Consider the following 17,710-nt stretch of genomic DNA (forward strand, 5'->3'; position numbering starts at 1 on the left):
ACAGCACCAACATGTAAAAGTGTGAGGGGGTCGAAAAAGCACGAGGCTAATGCGTGACCTCGTCCCTCGTGGGTGTGACGCTTCTTTTTGTCAAATCAAGTGTAATTGGATTTCCTGTGAGTTTACACTCAATTGACTAGTAATATAGGAGTCGCCATTCAGTTTTTAACGACAATGAGAAAAACTGACAAAACCCGGTTATCGTGACATAAAGGGAGTGCAATTATGTTTGACCACGACGGCCGTATGTTCCCTTGTGATCTCTGGTGGAGGGGATCGCTCAACGTACACCCGCAGGGTAGAGATTAAGGGTTCGGGGGACTGTAACTACCGAGAGGAGTACTCGCTCTTCGATAACTCCAGAGGCAGGATATCCTTACTAGCTCAGCATAAATAATTGAAGGGACATGCGTTAACTATTAAACTAATCCGAGTTGATTTTAACAATATGCAACATATAGTACTAGATCGAGCGCGATTATCTGATTTAGATTGTTTTAAGGGACCCAGCATGATAATCCAATTTCCCAAAAATATCATATTTATTAAGCGTGATCGAACAATCAGATTTTAGTTAGTTTAACAGTTCATAAAAGGGCGAGGAAAGCAATTAAACCATGGAAAAGGGACACATTACGACGCACCCTTGAGAGGTACGTCACGGTTCTCAGAAAACTAACCACTTTGACTTTGCTATTTCTCCTTTTATTTAACGAATCTCAAGTTATGGGACAGGATACGTTCTGTTCGATTTATGGATCGATTGCGACAGAACGCGTGATCAATTTCGCAGCGTGAGGCTTAGGCTTAGGGGTTGGAGTCAATACTCAGAATAATAATTGTGTGTTGTTGTTCTTTTCACGTCGAACTTAAGGCCCTATTTATAGAAAAGAGTTCGTGGAAAGATAGAATTGCATAACTCTAATCCACGAGGAATTAGGAAAAAACACGTACCAGGTATTTCCAGCGCCCAGGCCTGGGCGCCGAAGATTTCGGCGCCCAGAACCAGGCGTTGAAAATAGGATCTGGGCTGTTTTTCTTAGTCAGATTCGGATTCCTTGAATCCGGAGTATTTGAGATTTAATTGAGTCTTTTAGTGCGTATTAACCTTGTGACGGGATGCGTCTGGGCCCGTTACGAACTCTAGGCTCGTTAGGATTTTAATTAATACGTGACTCTTACTTTCGAATCATATTAGGAATAGGATTCTCTCGCAATTTCTATCTCATTTAGGATTTATGTTGGAGTGCAACACCTAATTCTGACAGGTTTCTATCTTTTATGACTTGCCACTTTTAACAACTACCATTACGGCAGTTACTATTTTTAGCCGGTTTCCATAAATAGCAGGTTTCTATAAATAGCAGGTTTCGGGTGAAATGAAAAGGGGAATTGAGATTCGTTATTTTATAGGAGATGCGTTGTCAAGTGGAGATTTACGTTTTCATCATCGAACCTTCCCTTTCGGGAATGGGGACAAAAGTAGGTGTCTACAGTTAGCCCCCACTTTGACCGAGTATTGGAGTAAGACGATGGTCAAAGTATTAGACGGAGTGCGCCACGCAAGTCATGGTGACCTGCTTTTGCGAGGGTCTCGCGAGCCCCCGAGTGATAACATTTGACTTAAGGGTCATCACTTGAAGTGTCGACATATCCCTCACGTGTCATTGGGATTTGTCAACGGATAGTATAGAAACTTCCTCACTTTGTCATTGGAAAGATCTAAAGGTGCGTAGAAACTCCCTCACTTTGTCATTGGGAGTAGCTACAGATGTTTTCGAAATCAAAGCTATAAAGTGTAATTGGGCCTGGCCAAGCCCAATCACGAGGTAAAAATGTTTTTAAAGATTCTCATTTTTAGGGTTAACTAAACGAGAAAACCCCCTTGTTTTTATGGGACGTAAAACGAAGGAAAATCCAACACATCGTTCTTTTTTTTTTGGAAAAACGGAAAACCAAAAAAAAGGAAACTACTCACATCGCTTTTTTGGAAAAAACGGAAAACCAAAAGCTACTCACATCGTTCTTTTTTGGAAAAACGGAAAACCAAAAGCTACTCACATCGTTCTTTTTTTGGAAAAAGGGAAAACCAAAAGCTACTCACATCGTTTTCTTTTTTTTTTTGGAAAAACGGAAAACCAAAAGCTACTCACATCGTTCTTTTTTTTTTTGGAAAAATGGAAAACCAAAAGCTACTCACATCGTTCTTTTTTTTTTTGGAAAAACGGAAAACCAAAAGCTACTCACATCGTTCTTTTTTTTTTTGGAAAAACGGAAAACCAAAAAAAAGTTATCGCTGCAGCGACTAAGGACCTGCGCGGTTAGTGACGCAGACCCCGCCGGCTAAAGATGGCGAGCCTGTCCGCTAAGGGTGGACACCCCGTCCGATGGAAGTGGACGAATCTGTTTTTGAAATTTGAAAATAAGGACCTACGCGGTTTGTGACGTAGACCCCGTCGGCTAAAGATGGAGAACCTGTCCGCTAAGGGTGGACACCCCGTCCGATAGAAGTGGACGAATCTATTTTGAAATTTGTTTGTTCTTTTTGAAAATAAGGACCTATGTGGTTTGTGACGTAGACCCCGCCGGCTGAAGATGGCGAGCCTGTTTCATTTTTGTTTTTGAAGATTCTATTTTTCGAAAACTGAGGACCTGCGAGGCTAGTGACGCAGACCCCGCCCGCTGAAGGTGGGCAAGCCCTGTCCGCTGAGGGTGGACGTCCCGGAATTCGTTTTTTTTTTCAATTTGGAACTCGCGTGATTCGTGAAGCGATTTTGCCTGATTGAGGTAGGCAAGTCTCTATTTCTTTGTTCATTGTGATTTCTTTTTGAGAATTTCTTTTTATTCATTCTTGCAGGAGCGAATTCTTTCGAGGGATGCTCGGATTTAGTTGCAACCTGAAGGTGGGTTGACAACGTGTTTAGACGGACCATTGTCTCGTGGTCATCATCTTTCATGGTTTTGAGCTAGTCTTTACGGCTCAATTTTGCCACTACCTGGGTCCTTGATTAGGGGACTATGTATAAGTATCAACGACGACCTTTGTCTTGAGGTCGTAATCCGGTTTTTTTTTTGAGATTATCCAAACACGGGACTTCGTACAGCGTAGTCCGGGAATATTGTTTTAACTTTGCATACTTTCTTTTAAGATATATTTTTTTTCTTTCGAGCCACCAAGCACTCGTGCTTGGCGGTCAGTTCTTGTCAAAGAGGTTCTTTGGGGATACGCATTTTGTAATGTCCTTGATTGTGTTTGGGATCGTGCTCGTAAGTGCGAGCGATCTTCGTAGTGGTGTGCTACTCTTGACAAAGTTGTGAGGTGCGACTTTCAGTAAGGAAATCGGCAATTTTCGAGTCGAATGGATGCGGCAGGGCCCAATAGAAGTTAGGGCATTTTTTGAGCCTGGGTTCATTTTCGGCGCCCAGGCCTGGGCGTTGAAATAATTCACGCCCAGGTGGGGCGTTGAAAGTGTTGTTTGGGCTGGTCTTTTGATGACACAGTTGGCCTCTTGTTCATTCGTTTATTTCACTTGGAAGTTCTATGTATTCTCTTCTCTTTTGTTTTTTCCTTATTTTTAGAACGTGATGATTTTCTTGAGAAGCCGTAGCCGATTGTTGGACTACGGTGCTTGTGGCTTTGGGGCGATTATTTTAAGGAACTGTTGCTCTTAAGGCGTACAGTTATTGCGATGATTGGGCGAGTCTATATGGCCCAAGGAACATACCTTGAGGTGTAAGACTTTGATCGCTCTTATATTTTTTTCCTTTGAACGTGTTCATGAATGTTCGATACTTAGAATGCATGTGCGAACGAGCGTTCATAGAATGGCCGTTGCGTGCGGTCCATTAACCAGTTCGCTTGAATCATTTTTTTTTGAGCAATTACTGATTTTAAATAGTTTGCTTAGAAGCTTGATAGGGTTCAGGCCCATTCATGAAGTAGGCTCAAACATCGTGCCCTTTCGATTGTTCAAACATTTGCTTCGAGAATTTTTTTATTTTGCTATGGTTGTTTCGTAGCTTGGAGCCCCCAAGTATGCATGTTGGGATGCTTCCTTTTGGCGTACGGTTTTTGTGGGTTCTTTCGAGAAAGATGCCTTGGGGTTCCGCTCGTGTAGGTGCGAGCTATCCCTTCCGTGGTAGGTAATATTTTGCTACCCTTTAATGTAGGAGTCGTGGGGCTTGTATTTTGAATTTGGGCGATAAGTAGTCTTTGCCTCTTTTACACATGCTCTTGGTCGTGCCTACATTAGTGCAATATGCCTTACTCTCTCTTTTTTTTAGACTTGTACCGTGGGACGGTTGAACTTATGGTGCGACGTAGGCTTGTGTGGCCTAACGGCGTGTCTTAGAACATTCCTCCAGGTGTTGGGATATCATTATTATTTTTTGTATTGGAGTACTTCATCACGCCTCGTTCAGGTGTTCGAACAAGTGTAGCACCTTCTGCGTGGGTTTGCACGGCTTATTACTTCGTTCGATGCGAGGATTCATAGATGTTCCTTTTTTGTTTATTTTCGACAGCCTTTGCCCGGAGCTGATTTTCAGCGCCCAGAGCTGGGCGTCGGTATCTCTGGCGCCTGGTCCTGGGCGTTGAAAGTGCGCCCCAGGCAGGACTTTCGTTTTTGCTTTGGAACGACGTAGACTGTGTAACGGGCGCTTATAGGGCGAGCGTTATGTGTAGTAGTTTGACCGGAGTTTTGGTGACTCGCGATTTTCAGTTACCCTTGATAGTGGGGTGACTTATATATTCTAATAGTGCTTAGAATTTGGGAGGGGTTGTAGCCATTCTAAAGTTCGTTTTACATGATTAAAGCTTAGGATTGTGCCCCTATGATGTATGTATAGCATTAGCGTCGAGAATTTGTGATAAAATCGTCATTTCGAGTATTTTTAGAGTGTTTTTCTCAAGCCCCCAATTGTAGCTACGGGATTGGCTCGGTGCTATAATGCCTTGCATACGTTTTTGTGCATTCATGGTGACATAGATCATGAATAGTTTGAACCAGACTCGTTTAATGCGAGGTACGTTCGAGTAGCGATCTGCTACTTCTCTTGTAAATGTCGTATTGCGCGATATTGCCATGGTCAAGGTAGTCACATGTCGAAGTATGCCTTGACCAAAAGCTAGGTGCCTTTCTTTACCCATAATCATATTTAGAAATCTTTTTGACTCACTTGCAACATATAGATAAACACATACTTAGCTTAAACCAACGACACTTTATTATGTTCGAAGAAGTCTTTGAAAATTATTTGAATTTTTTTTAAAATCCGAGTCCTACTGTGTACAACCCGAGGTGTCCTAGGTAAGTTGATTTATAGAAAGGTTCGTACAGGATTATATGAGTGGATCAAAATACTGTTACAATTTATGGAATGCTGTCTAAGGATTTGCTGGAAGCCAGGGTGGAGGTGTCAAGATATTACTTGTGCCCGTTGGCATATGCTTTAGGCTTTTAGGGCCATCTTTTCCAGAATTGCGGGAATATAAACCGTTTTCAAATTGACTTAGATTTACTTGGTGTATGTCCGTACAAAAGGTCAAGGTATATTTAGTTCTTTCCCTAGCTCTTTCATTTCAATTTTTAGCCCCCAGTTGCTATTATGTCTTCCCATTAATGATGCTTTCAGATTTCGATTTTAGATGCCCGTGTCATATGTCTGAGTAGAGTGAGCCTTGGTTAAGTGCCAAGTCCTATTGACAATGTCTGATTTTTTTTAAAGGGGATTCGCGAGCATTTGAGTTACCATGAACGGGTGCCCTGAGCTCGAAGGAAAGATGGGGCGACGCCGTAGAACAATCCTCTTTATTGCAAGCTTACTGCCTTTACTACTTGTCGGCGACTATGACTGTGTCTAGGGGTGAAAAAAGGTCTTTAAGTGAGTTAGTTCGCTTTAGGGAGGGTCAAGTCGAGTATTTTTAGAGGTCATGGACGCTTGCGCTAGCCCCCATTCAATTGAGGCAAAGCGATCTTTTTGAGTCTTGGCTAAGTGCCTAAGAGTGTGAGGCTCCTTCTGGCAAGGGTACGTGCCCTTATTATTTTTCGATGTGTGCTCATTTTGGCATCTTGATGACTTGGATTCTTCCTTTGACTTAAATTTTTTCTTTCGACTTGGGTTGCAAGTAATTAAATTTCAATAAGGGACTTCTATTTTTTATTCTTGTTTTTCTATAGGCTTTAATATTTTTGCAAATTGGTTGGACCGAATCATGGATTGCCTACGTATCCGCCTTAAATAGATTTAATTTGGAATCAGGTCTTGCGTAGTTCTTAGCCTAGAAAATGGTTTCTTAGAATGCCGAATTCGATAAGTATGTTCTGAGATGGAAACATATTATTTAAAACGGTAGAATAAGTGAAGTTTATTATTATTTCAATCTGCTGCCTTGCCGTAAGCCAAATTTTTGTTTTATTTGTTTTATTTTTTGAGTACATGTATATTTTTTGGTGGTACGTATATCTGAATACGTGTTGTACCCCTCCAAGTGTTCGTTATTTTTCCGTGCATGTGCGGATAAAATGACGAGCACTTCTGGACAAAATTTGGCAGGCAGAGGGAATCAGCGCCCAGGCTGGGGCGTTAAAGATTTCGGCGCCCAGCTGTGGGCGCTGAAAATGATTTCTGGGCGGATCTTTTTTGGTGCGCTAAATGCTTCTTTTTCTTTTTAGACGAACTTTAGAGGCGCTTTGCAAAGTTTTCTTTTTTATTATTTTTGTACTTTTCATTGGTCTTCTTTTTATATATATTCGTGACTCAAGACAGCTTGAAAGATGGGTTGAATGAGTTGTATAGGTATTAGTCAAGCACGAGAATTACATCAACCAAGGCCAATGAATAGCATGGAGGCGGCTCAAGGGTATATCAACAGGATGTATCCAAACAAGTTATATGGTCATTATGCTAACGGTGATGTAATAATGGGTTTGGGCTTTGGAAATAATGGGTATGACGCACGTGTCAATGGCCGCACGTGGTTTGCAGTCGATAACAAGTTCAAGAACAAGAGTCGAGGTAATGATTTCTTGGGTTATGGCAATGAGAACGTGGATGGGTTAAATGAGCTGAACAGGGGCCCCAGAGCGAAGGCGTCTAAGAACGTAAGGATTGGAAAGGGTAGACATCGTAGAATTTTATGATTTGGATTGGTTGACTCAATTCTTTTCCTTCGTTTACTTGGGTAAATTTCGCACTTTGGGAGGTACGGGCTGAGTATTTCATGGCTCGCTCTCTCCGCTCTCCCTTTTCTCTTTCTATTTTCTCTTTTGCTTGGGATTTCTCCCCAAATTTTTTTATTCGGGCTAAAAGGTAGATGGTTGTGGTCTTTGAGTCACGAGGCGAGACTGAGTGAGCCTCGTTTGGTAGGCCTATAGTGGACCTTTAACTTTAGTAGGCCTAGGGTGGACCTTTAGCTTTAGTAGGCCTAGGGTGGACCTTTAAATCGTCTTACTTTGCAAGCGTATTTAGTCGTTTCTTAAAATGTGCAAATAGCGTAGATTCGAAATCTTGTTTTTACCTTATTGAATTTTAACGAGAGGATTACATCGAAAATAATTTTTTTTGCTTCTTTTCAGATTCCAATTTCTGGGATTTAATTGGAAGTTGTGATTTAGACTCGAACTTTCATTAGTCTTTCTGATTATAACCCGTGTATGAATACAAGGAGGTGGCCTAGACTCAAAATAATGACGTGGCGTAAGCCTATAATACTTGACCAAGCGACTCTCAGACTTAGGCTAATTGGACCATAACTTTCATTGGTTGACACTTTAGATTTTAACCCTTGGGTGTTCCTTTGTCATGCGCCATTTTGCTTAATGTTGGCAAGGTAGTTAGTTGGGGAGATCGAATTTTTATTTTTGCAAGACTAGAATCATTAGTGCGGCTTCCCTCTTAGTGTGTATTGCTTTACCCCAATGGTAGCCTTATGGTATGCCGATTTGGGTATTTTCATGGTTCGTCATGTTGCATTCATGGAAAATCTTTTAGTCCGTACTTAGTAGTATTTCAAGGAGCGAGTGACTCGAGAGGACTATGATAGTCGTGACCCAATGTGATTATAAGCCTTGAGGCCATTAATTTTTTCTTTGCCAATGGTATTGACACCTTAGGTTCACTTTGGGGGTTGTGCGACTATGGGGGAATGATTTTCAGAATGTGACCGTTTCCATTTTGTAAATACATAACATTTTTTTTTATGGGTGAGAGAGAGTATTGAGGCCGTAGACTCTTAGCAAGGGATGACGATTGCATATGGGTGCTTATTGATTTAAATGTTAGGAAGGGAGACTCAATATGGTTTAACCTTTTGACTTGCAGAACGACACCAAGCATTAGGACCGATTCTATGGATAAGACAACTAAGACTTAGGATTTAGATTGTACTTTTGGCATAGCCTAGTCTAGACTCGGATTTATTTTTTATTCGAACATTATTTTTCTTTAAAGACTCTATTTGAACATTATTTTTTTTGAATACTTTGCCCATGTGACATTCAAGGTTATTTCAATTAGCGTGCTCGGTTTTGATGCCAAGCATTGTCGTCGTAGGAGGCCTAACAACGACACAAAGAGTTATTATTTTTTTTTATAAGTCGCTTTTGGAATCGAGTGCTTTTTCATACGCCCTCGTAGCAATTTTTTTTTTCACGAATAGTTTTTTTTTTTTTTGCTACATATTTTCTTCATGCGTGGGCACCGAGGCTGCTGTGCCTGACCAAAAGGCCAGGCAGCAACTTCAGCGCCCAGCGTAGGGCGTGAGAAATATCGGCGCCCAGCCAGGGGCGTTGAAAATGCGTCCCTGGCTGGTTCTCGTTTTCTGTTTGCGTCTACTTTTGTTTATGCGACTTCGATTTTGCGTGCTTGCCTAATAGCGTCCTTTACGCGTTGTGTAGCGTTTGTGGGATTCGTTACAGGCCATCCCGAGCGTCGCTTATTTTTGTGGCGATCGTTCGGGTTTGCGGAACACGTATTTCGGTATAACTCTTTGGCAAATTGGTTTATGAATGTTTGGGCAATTTTTAAGTTCGTTGGTTTTTCTAGGATAGTTTTCCACACGCAATCATATATTTCGCTACACATAACTAACATTCCATCATGAGGCAATAATAATATGTCATGTAGTTTATGATAGGCTTCTATGGATAGTTATTTGCGCCTGGCTTGGTACCGCTTCTATCGCAGATCCACCACATGCCCCGGTCGGGGTAGTGCTTTCAACAGACGAATTTCGTCCCAGAAGGCCAACCCGCAAGTGCAAGCCAAGGGGGCATGCAGGCGAGAGGGACCTAGTGGGCGAGCGATTGGGCTTGGGACAGGTGTACTACTAGCGAAAGTGCCGAGTGGACAACATTCGAAGCGTATGCACCCCCCGGTTGGCGATGGGTATCCTTAGTCCCAACTTCCGAGGTGAAACACCAAGGGAGCCAAGATTCGTTATGCGGTTCTGTCCGTTCACATTAATATGCTGATTTTCAGGTCGTCCCAACTTGATGGGGAAATAAACGCGGGGTAGGATCGTTTCACCCTTCGGCTATTTTGATTACCTACAAGCACGAGTATTTCCTTCACTTTCCCCAGTGGAGTCGCCACTGTGAGGGGGTCGAAAAAGCACGAGACTAATGCGTGACCTCGTCCCTCGTGGGTGTGACGCTTCTTTTTGTCAAATCAAGTGTATTTGGATTTCCTGTGAGTTTATACCCAATTGACTAGTAATATAGGAGTCGTCATTCAGTTTTTAACGACAATGAGAAAAACTGACAAAACCCGGTTATGTGACATAAAGGGAGTGCAATTATGTTTGACCACGACGGCCGTAGGTTCCCTTGTGATCCCTGGTGGTGGGGATGGCTCAACGTACACCCGCAGGGTGGAGATTGAGGGTTCGGGGGACTGTAACTACCGAGAGGAGTACTCGCTCTTCGATAACTCTAGAGGCAGGATATCCTTACTAGCTCAACATAAATAATTGAAGGGACATGCGTTAACTAAAACTAATCTGAGTTGATTTTAACAATATGCAACATATAGTACTAGATCGAGCGCGATTATCTGATTTAGATTGTTTTAAGGGACCTAGCATGATAATCCAATTTCCCAAAAATATCATATTTATTAAGCGTGATCGAACAATCAGATTTTAGTTAGTTTAACAGTTCATAAAAGGGCGAGGAAAGCAATTAAACCATGGAAAAGGGACACATTACGACGCACCCTTGAGAGGTACGTCACGGTTCTCAGAAAACTAACCACTTTGACTTTGCTATTTCTCCTTTTATTTAACGAATCTCAAGTTATGGGACAGGATACGTTCTGTTCGATTTATGGATCGATTGCGACAGAACGCGTGATCAATTTCGCAGCGTGAGGCTTAGGCTTAGGCTTAGGGGTTGGAGTCAATACTCAGAATAATAATTGTGTGTTGTTGTTCTTTTCACGTCGAACTTAAGGCCCTATTTATAGAAAAGAGTTCGTGGAAAGATAGAATTGCAGAACTCTAATCCACGAGGAATTAGGAAAAAACACGTACCAGGTATTTCCAGCGCCCAGGCCTGGGCGCCGAAGATTTCGGCGCCCAGAACCAGGCGTTGAAAATAGGATCTGGGCTGTTTTTCTTAGTCAGATTCGGATTCCTTGAATCCGGAGTATTTGATATTTAATTGAGTCTTTTAGTGCGTATTAACCTTGTGACGGGATGCGTCTGGGCCCGTTACGAACTCTAGGCTCGTTAGGATTTTAATTAATACGTGACTCTTACTTTCGAATCATATTAGGAATAGGATTCTCTCGCAATTTCTATCTCATTTAGGATTTATGTTGGAGTGCAACACCTAATTCTGACAGGTTTCTATCTTTTATGACTTGCCACTTTTAACAACTACCATTACGGCAGTTACTATTTTTAGCTGGTTTCCATAAATAGCAGGTTTCTATAAATAGCAGGTTTCGGGTGAAATGAAAAGGGGAATTGAGATTCGTTATTTTATAGAAGATGCGTTGTCAAGTGGAGATTTACGTTTTCATCATCGAACCTTCCCTTTCGGGAATGGGGACAAAAGTAGGTGTCTACAAAAAGTTATTGTTTTTTTTAATAAAAGTTAAGTTATTAACAGTTAAAGTTAGGTTGGAGATGAGGGAAGTTTGTCTTAACTTTAGAACAAATTTCATAACTTTAACATACAGAACTACAACTTTAACACAAAAAACTACAATGTTTGAAATAAAAACAGATTGGAACTTACATTAGCTGAAAAAGGAAAATATGTAAAAGTTAGGGTTTTATAGGTAAAAGTTTGGGTTTTATAATTAAAAGTTTGGGTTTTATAAGTAAAAGTTATAGTGCATTATGTTAAATGTTTATAGGTACTCATGCAACAACAACAAGTGCTACAAGTGTACAACAAGCTGCAACAAGTTCTGAACCTGCAACAAACACAGCAACTGAACCTCCTATGGTGTTGGATCCTGCACGTTGCACAACAAAAGGAAGGAACAAAAGGACCACGAGGACCACTTGAAAAAAAGAAGAAGGGGAAAACTGCAGCGCCTCCAACAGCAGAATTTGGAACAATAACTCCAAATTTGAGATTATTTTGATTAAAATTAAGGTTTGTTATCAAAAATAGAATTTATATTTTCATTTGAATCATAATAGTATTTGTGATAAGTTTACTAGGCTTGAGAACTTAGTAAAAGTTTGTTTTTTACATTGAAAGTTTGAATATATGCATTAAAATTTAGTGAATTATGATTTTTACCTCAAGTGTATTTTTTTTTTAATCTGTCTTTTGTGTAAAAATGTAAAAGTTAAGATTTATATACTTAAAGTTGACCTTTATGTAGTAAAAGTTAGGTAAACTAATATTAAATTTTCTTAACTATAACAACAAAGGAGCTAACTTTAATTGTGATTTTCCTAACTTTTAACATATGGGAAACCTCAAAAGAAAGGTAGTTGTTTTGAGTACAATAAGTTAAAGTTATCGTTTTAATACTAAAAGTCAGGCTTGATGCAGTAAAAGTTGAGTTACATTTGCTTAACTTTTAGCATAAAATTGACAACTTTTAATATATGTTTCCTAACTTCTACTAAAAATCACCAAATACCCAGGTTACTTGGACTGACTCGGGTACTAGTGTCGGACACGGGTACGTGTCCAAGTGTCTAACCTGGATAAATTGTGAAAATTTTCCAGGATTTAAGTCGAAAATGAAGTTTCAGAGTGTCTGAACCCATGTCGGAGTGTCGAGGGTCCGACACGGATACTTGATGTAAAATGAAGAGTTGGAGTAACATAGTCAAAAACCAATATTATACTTAAAGTTGAGAGTTTTGTACTTAAAGTTGACCTTTTTGTAATAAAAGTTAGGTAAACTGATACTAATTTTTTCTTAACTATAACAACAGGGCTAACTTTAATTGTGATATTCCTAACTTTTCACATATGAAAAAACTCAAAATAAAGGTATATGTTAAAGTTATCGTTTTTATACTAAAAGTCAGGCTTGATGCAGTAAAAGTTGAGTCAAATTTGCTTAACGTTTTGCATAGAATCAACAACTTTGAATACATGTTTTCTAGCTTCTACTGAACATGACCAAAAGCCAATATTATATCCCATAGATACACAAAAAAGGGATTAAAATATAGTGAAGTATTTTTGTAAAAATGTAAAAGTTGAGATTATTGTACTTAAAGTTAACCTTTATGTAATAAAAGTTAGGTAAACTAATATTAAATTTTCAAGCTGTAGGTTTCTTTGCCGTCCGTTTGACCAGAGCAAGCTTCTTCAAAGGAGGTTCGTCATTTTGTGGGTCAGATAGATCATTTAAATTCCTTTTCAAATGTTTTCTTGAAATAAAAGTCTTCAACGGTACTTTGTCGCCCTCTGCCTCATTGTCAGTCTTCTCCAGTTGCTCTTTCTCTTTGTCATTCTTCTCTGGTTGCTCATTCTCATTGGCGTTCTTCTCAAGTTCCTTCTCCTTTTTAGCAGCTTCTTTCTTCAACTTTTCAGCTTTCTTCTCCTCTGCCAATTTTTTCTTCCTCCTCACCAACACACCCGGAAGGACAACTGCTCATTTGGGATTGAAATCAGCAACATGCTTGAGAACTTCTAGCCGTTTGTCATTCATGTCTGATAGCACTTAGCACGCATAACAATCCTTTTACGGGGCTGTATTGTTTGAAAAAAAAAGGAATAACATTATCAGCATCACTTTAAAGTTTCAAAAAAAATTAGGCTTATAAAAGTTAAGCTAATTGCAGTAAAATTTAGGAATTTTGACATAAAAGTTATGATTCTAAAAGTTAGGAACTAGGGTAAAAGTTATGATTCTAAAAGTAAAAGTTAGGAATTTTGACATAAAAGTTATGATTTTAAAAAATCTAACATCTTTCAAATCAGGACAGCTACATTTGATTCCTTCAAATGTCAACATACTTAGCATCATATAAATTCCACAATCAAGGTCGGACCCTTTGGGATTCTTCCAATCAAACTCAACCTCCTCCATGGCGTACGTTCCAATATCACCTTCATGATTATGGCCTTTCTCATCAAGGAAACTACCTTGAAGATCACACTGAAAACAAAATTAAACACAGTTAGTGGTTTACAATAGAAAAAAGTAAGTTGTACCGGTAATTCAAAATTCTTAACTTGACAGGAAGTAATTACCAGAGTTGTTGAAAAAAGTTCAAAGTCAATGATTTGAGCTTCATTATACACAAGATTGTCCACGTGTTATATTTTTTGTTTCTCAAATTCAACACAAATTGGAAAAAGTAGCGTTCTCGAAAAACAGGAACAAACCTACAAAAATAAAAACATATTGTGAAGTTAATAGATACACAAAAACAAAACTTAGACTACTGAAAGTAAACTTTGAAGGAAATAATGCCCTTGGTCCAAGTATGCATTCAATGTTAAGTCTAATAGATGCGGTTCAGTATTAATTAATTTATACAAGTTAATAATTCAGTGAGATCAAGTGAACTATATGCCTAGCCAGAGGCCGCTTCAGTTCAAGTGGAATTAATAATATTAATCCACAGCTAACTCTTGACTGAACCCGTAGGGTCACACAAATAGTACGTGAACGGATCAAGTATTTAAGTGAATTAAATACTCCATTTATGGATATTCGGAATCGACGGATCTCGGTTCCAGTGGGAGCTGAAATCGTCAAAAGGCAAATTATGAATACTCCGGAAACGATGATATTGCCGGAAACAGAAATATGGATCGTATCGGAAATATAAATATTATCCAAGTCGTAATGTTGCCGGAAACGGAAACATGGTACGTATCGGAAAATATTATCGGAAATGGAAATATTGCCGGAATCGGAAATATTGTCGGAAACGGAAATATTGTCGGAATCGGAAATATTATCGGAATCGGAAAATGATTCCGGAATCGAAAATATTAAATAGTTGTTCGAAACGGAAATTAATTCCGGAATCGGAAATATTAAATATTGTTCGAATTGGAAATGAATTCCGGAATCGGAAAATTAATCGGAAACGCGTCGTACGAAATAAACATCGGACGAGCTTGCTAGACGCAAGGCCCATCACGAAGCCAGGCCTGCGCCTAGCGAATCCCGCGCACAGCAAGGCAAGCCAGCAGCCCGCCAAGGCACGCAAGGCCCAGGCAAGCAGCACGCAAGGCCAGGCCCAGCGAGCAAGGCAAGGCCAGCAGGCTGGCGCGCCCAAGCATGGGCTGCGAGCCAGCGCTGCTGGGCCAAGCTCCGCGCGCGCGCGCCCAGCGCCCTTCGTGGGCTGTGCGTGTGTGTGCGTTGAGTTCGTGCATGCCTCGAATCCTTAAGCATTTAGGATTAGTTCGATTAAAGATTATTTTCCTAAAACTACTAGAATTAGTTGTTGAGTTAAACACTAATTTAATAGATTTAATTAGTATCTAATTCAAATAGAATTAGATAAGTTGAATCCTAGTAGGTTTCTAGTTCCGATAATCCTACCCTATAAATAGGTGATGGCATTCACAATTTATAAAACATAAAAAAAAGTATTCATATAGTTTTAAGCTAAAAACTAAAGTTAATAATTTTCCACAAATTATAACCGAATAAAATAATACCTTAGGCTAAATTCTAGTTAATTGAATCTAAGGCGGATCAGAACGTGCTGTGGACTATCTACGGAGGGACTACACTTGGAGTCCTAAACTTGTTCTTGTTCGGTTCGGGAGCAGCTAGGGAGGGCACGCTACAAATGTATGCATCCTAAATTATGCTAATTGTTATGTGGCAATTAATTTGGATTCCTGGCTTTATGGTTTTTCCGCATGAAATATATATGTTTTATATTTGTCATAACCTAACAGTGGTATCACGAGCCTCTAATTAATTCCATAATAAATTATAGTTAACATGGTTAAATTTTATAAATTTGCAATGAATTAAAGGGGTGATTAATTTCGATTTTTGTTATTAATTGCAAATTCGTGCGATTATTTAATTATATGTTCGCAGGAGTTTCGGCAGTTTAGTCAATAATGGTGTGAATCGTATAATTCTATAGTGAATTTCGCATGTAAACGGCGTTTTAAAATTTTGACAAAATCATAGATTTGATGCCGAACTCAGAATTCTCAAATTCGAAGCCTATCTATGACTTTTCGGAGGTTTTAGTTTTTCGAAGGCAAAATTTGTAATTTTTAAGATGTTAAATTAAATATTTGCAATTCTTGTTTGTAAATCTTGAATCTATGATTGACCTACTGTATATGTTTAACAATTTTAATGCCTAAGCTTGTTAATTATACAACCTAACTTGTAATTGTAATTAATTTGTTGAAATTAGAATAATTTAAAATTTGATTTGATTTTCAAACTTAATTAGGAATCCATGATTAAAAACCACCATAAGATTCGCTAAAATTGAAAAGTTTTAAAATTTTATGACCTAGATTTAAATCCATGAAAATAAACTTGATTGGAAATTAATTTGAATAATAAATTTTCGATTTTTCGCCCTAAATTTAAGAAATTAATATGTTTTATTAATTCTCTATAAATTTAAATAATAAAGTTTTGATTTTTATAAAATCTGTTCACGAATCTTGCATGCACAAAGCAATGGACGCTAAGTGTTACCCTTAAGGGGTGTTGTATAGTGCTGGCATGCGACGACGAGCAAGGGAGCTCGTCGCCCATGCCGTACGAATGCAGCGAGCAAGGGCGTGGCACGAGAGTGCAAGGCAGCAGCCTGCCTTGCGTCGAGTGCTGCGAGTAGTAGGCGGGTGAGGCGAAGAAGCAAGGTAAGTGAAGCAAGCAGGGTGCGCGCGCGGGCAGCGAGCGTTGCCTCGCCACAGCGAGCGAGCTGCTGCTACGCGTAGGCGTGGCTGCCTCGGCTTGCTGCATCTACGCGTGGCTGCTCGTGCCTTGCTATGCGATCAGTCGAGTGGGGCGTTGCTGCTACGAGGACTCGACGGGGCATGGGCGCGAGCCCATGGCCTCGTCTTGACCCGATTGGTTCGTTTTAATTTAATTTTGATTTTCAATTGGAAAAACGATTTTAATTAAAAAATTAAAATTCGTAATTTAATTTTTTCTCAGAATTTAATTTTGAATAATTTAATTATTATAAATTTTATTTATACTAATTATTTTACTAAAATTAAAACCTTAATTAAATTTAAATTAATTAATTTAATAAACTGAAAATAAATTAAAGGATTTAAATAATAAATTTATCTGAGCTTTAAATTTTAATTAAATTTGTATGCTTCCGGTTGGACTAGGAAATCCAATTTTATGTTTAAAATTAGTAAAGCATGTAAATTTCTTGGTTTTAGTGGGAGCGTTTTAGTCATAAACTCTTGATTAGGTCAACATTCCTTTAAGGTTAAAACAACTCGATTAGAATTAATAAGGATTGAATAATTTGTAGATTATTGGAAGCCTTGATTAATTGCTGCAAATATTTATGTGATGCATAATATGTTCTACTAACCAGCTATGTGGGCCATTCATTGATGAAATGAATGGGTGAATGGTATATTGTAAATGTACTGTTTTGTGGGTTATGGAAAGTGACTAGTATGGCCCAAATAGGATAGAAAATATGGTCTGCGTACCATTAATTTGAACGTAAAATTGGTCAAATGCACCAAAGTTTTTAATTTAAAAATGGTCTGCGTACCATCAAATAATCGTAATTAGTTTCAATTATAGCATATCCTATTTGAAGAAAATGGTGCCTCCCATGGTGAAATTCAAGATGGAGTTTCCAATCCATTTTCTAGACGGAGTTTGAAGTTGAAGCTTCAAGATGAAGTCGGCCCATACTAGATCACATTTATATCTTATGCATGCTTTAAGTTATTTATTGCTTTAAATATGTCTTAATTATGCATGAGATTGTGGCTTGATTATGTTGCATGATTAAGGATTTTAGTTCACTTAAAATCTAACCAACATAGTAAGAGCCTTAAGTTACAAACTTTAAAAATTGAGTTAAAAGGTGCCATGCCAAAATAACACTTACTTGGATAACCTTTACATCAATCTTAGTAATAGTTTTCCACCATAGAGAGGTGTTACTTATTGATCCTAAAGGGGTAAGGTACACGAATAATTGTGAGTACATGTTAGTTTTGGTGAAACTCAACGATATAAGTAAGGAGTCCTTTTATGTCGTGGCAAATGAGATAGGTTTACCTAATAAGTTCTTAGACGTACC

The 17,710-nt window shown here is 39.0% G+C and overlaps 1 long non-coding RNA gene across 1 annotated transcript; it reads right to left on the reverse strand.

Annotated features, from left to right (window-relative positions):
* Window positions 1–12,612: 12,612 nt before the first annotated feature.
* On the reverse strand, window positions 12,613–13,904 carry LOC130469167 (uncharacterized). Its single transcript, XR_008929539.1, has 3 exons — window positions 13,680–13,904; window positions 13,393–13,584; window positions 12,613–13,175 (listed from the first exon to the last, which is right to left on the reverse strand). It is a non-coding gene; the product is annotated as an uncharacterized lncRNA (long non-coding RNA).
* Between the last annotated feature and the right edge of the window lie 3,806 nt (window positions 13,905–17,710).

The sequence above is a fragment of the Spinacia oleracea genome, chromosome 3, assembly GCF_020520425.1.
Source record: "Spinacia oleracea cultivar Varoflay chromosome 3, BTI_SOV_V1, whole genome shotgun sequence".
NCBI lineage: Eukaryota > Viridiplantae > Streptophyta > Magnoliopsida > Caryophyllales > Amaranthaceae > Spinacia > Spinacia oleracea.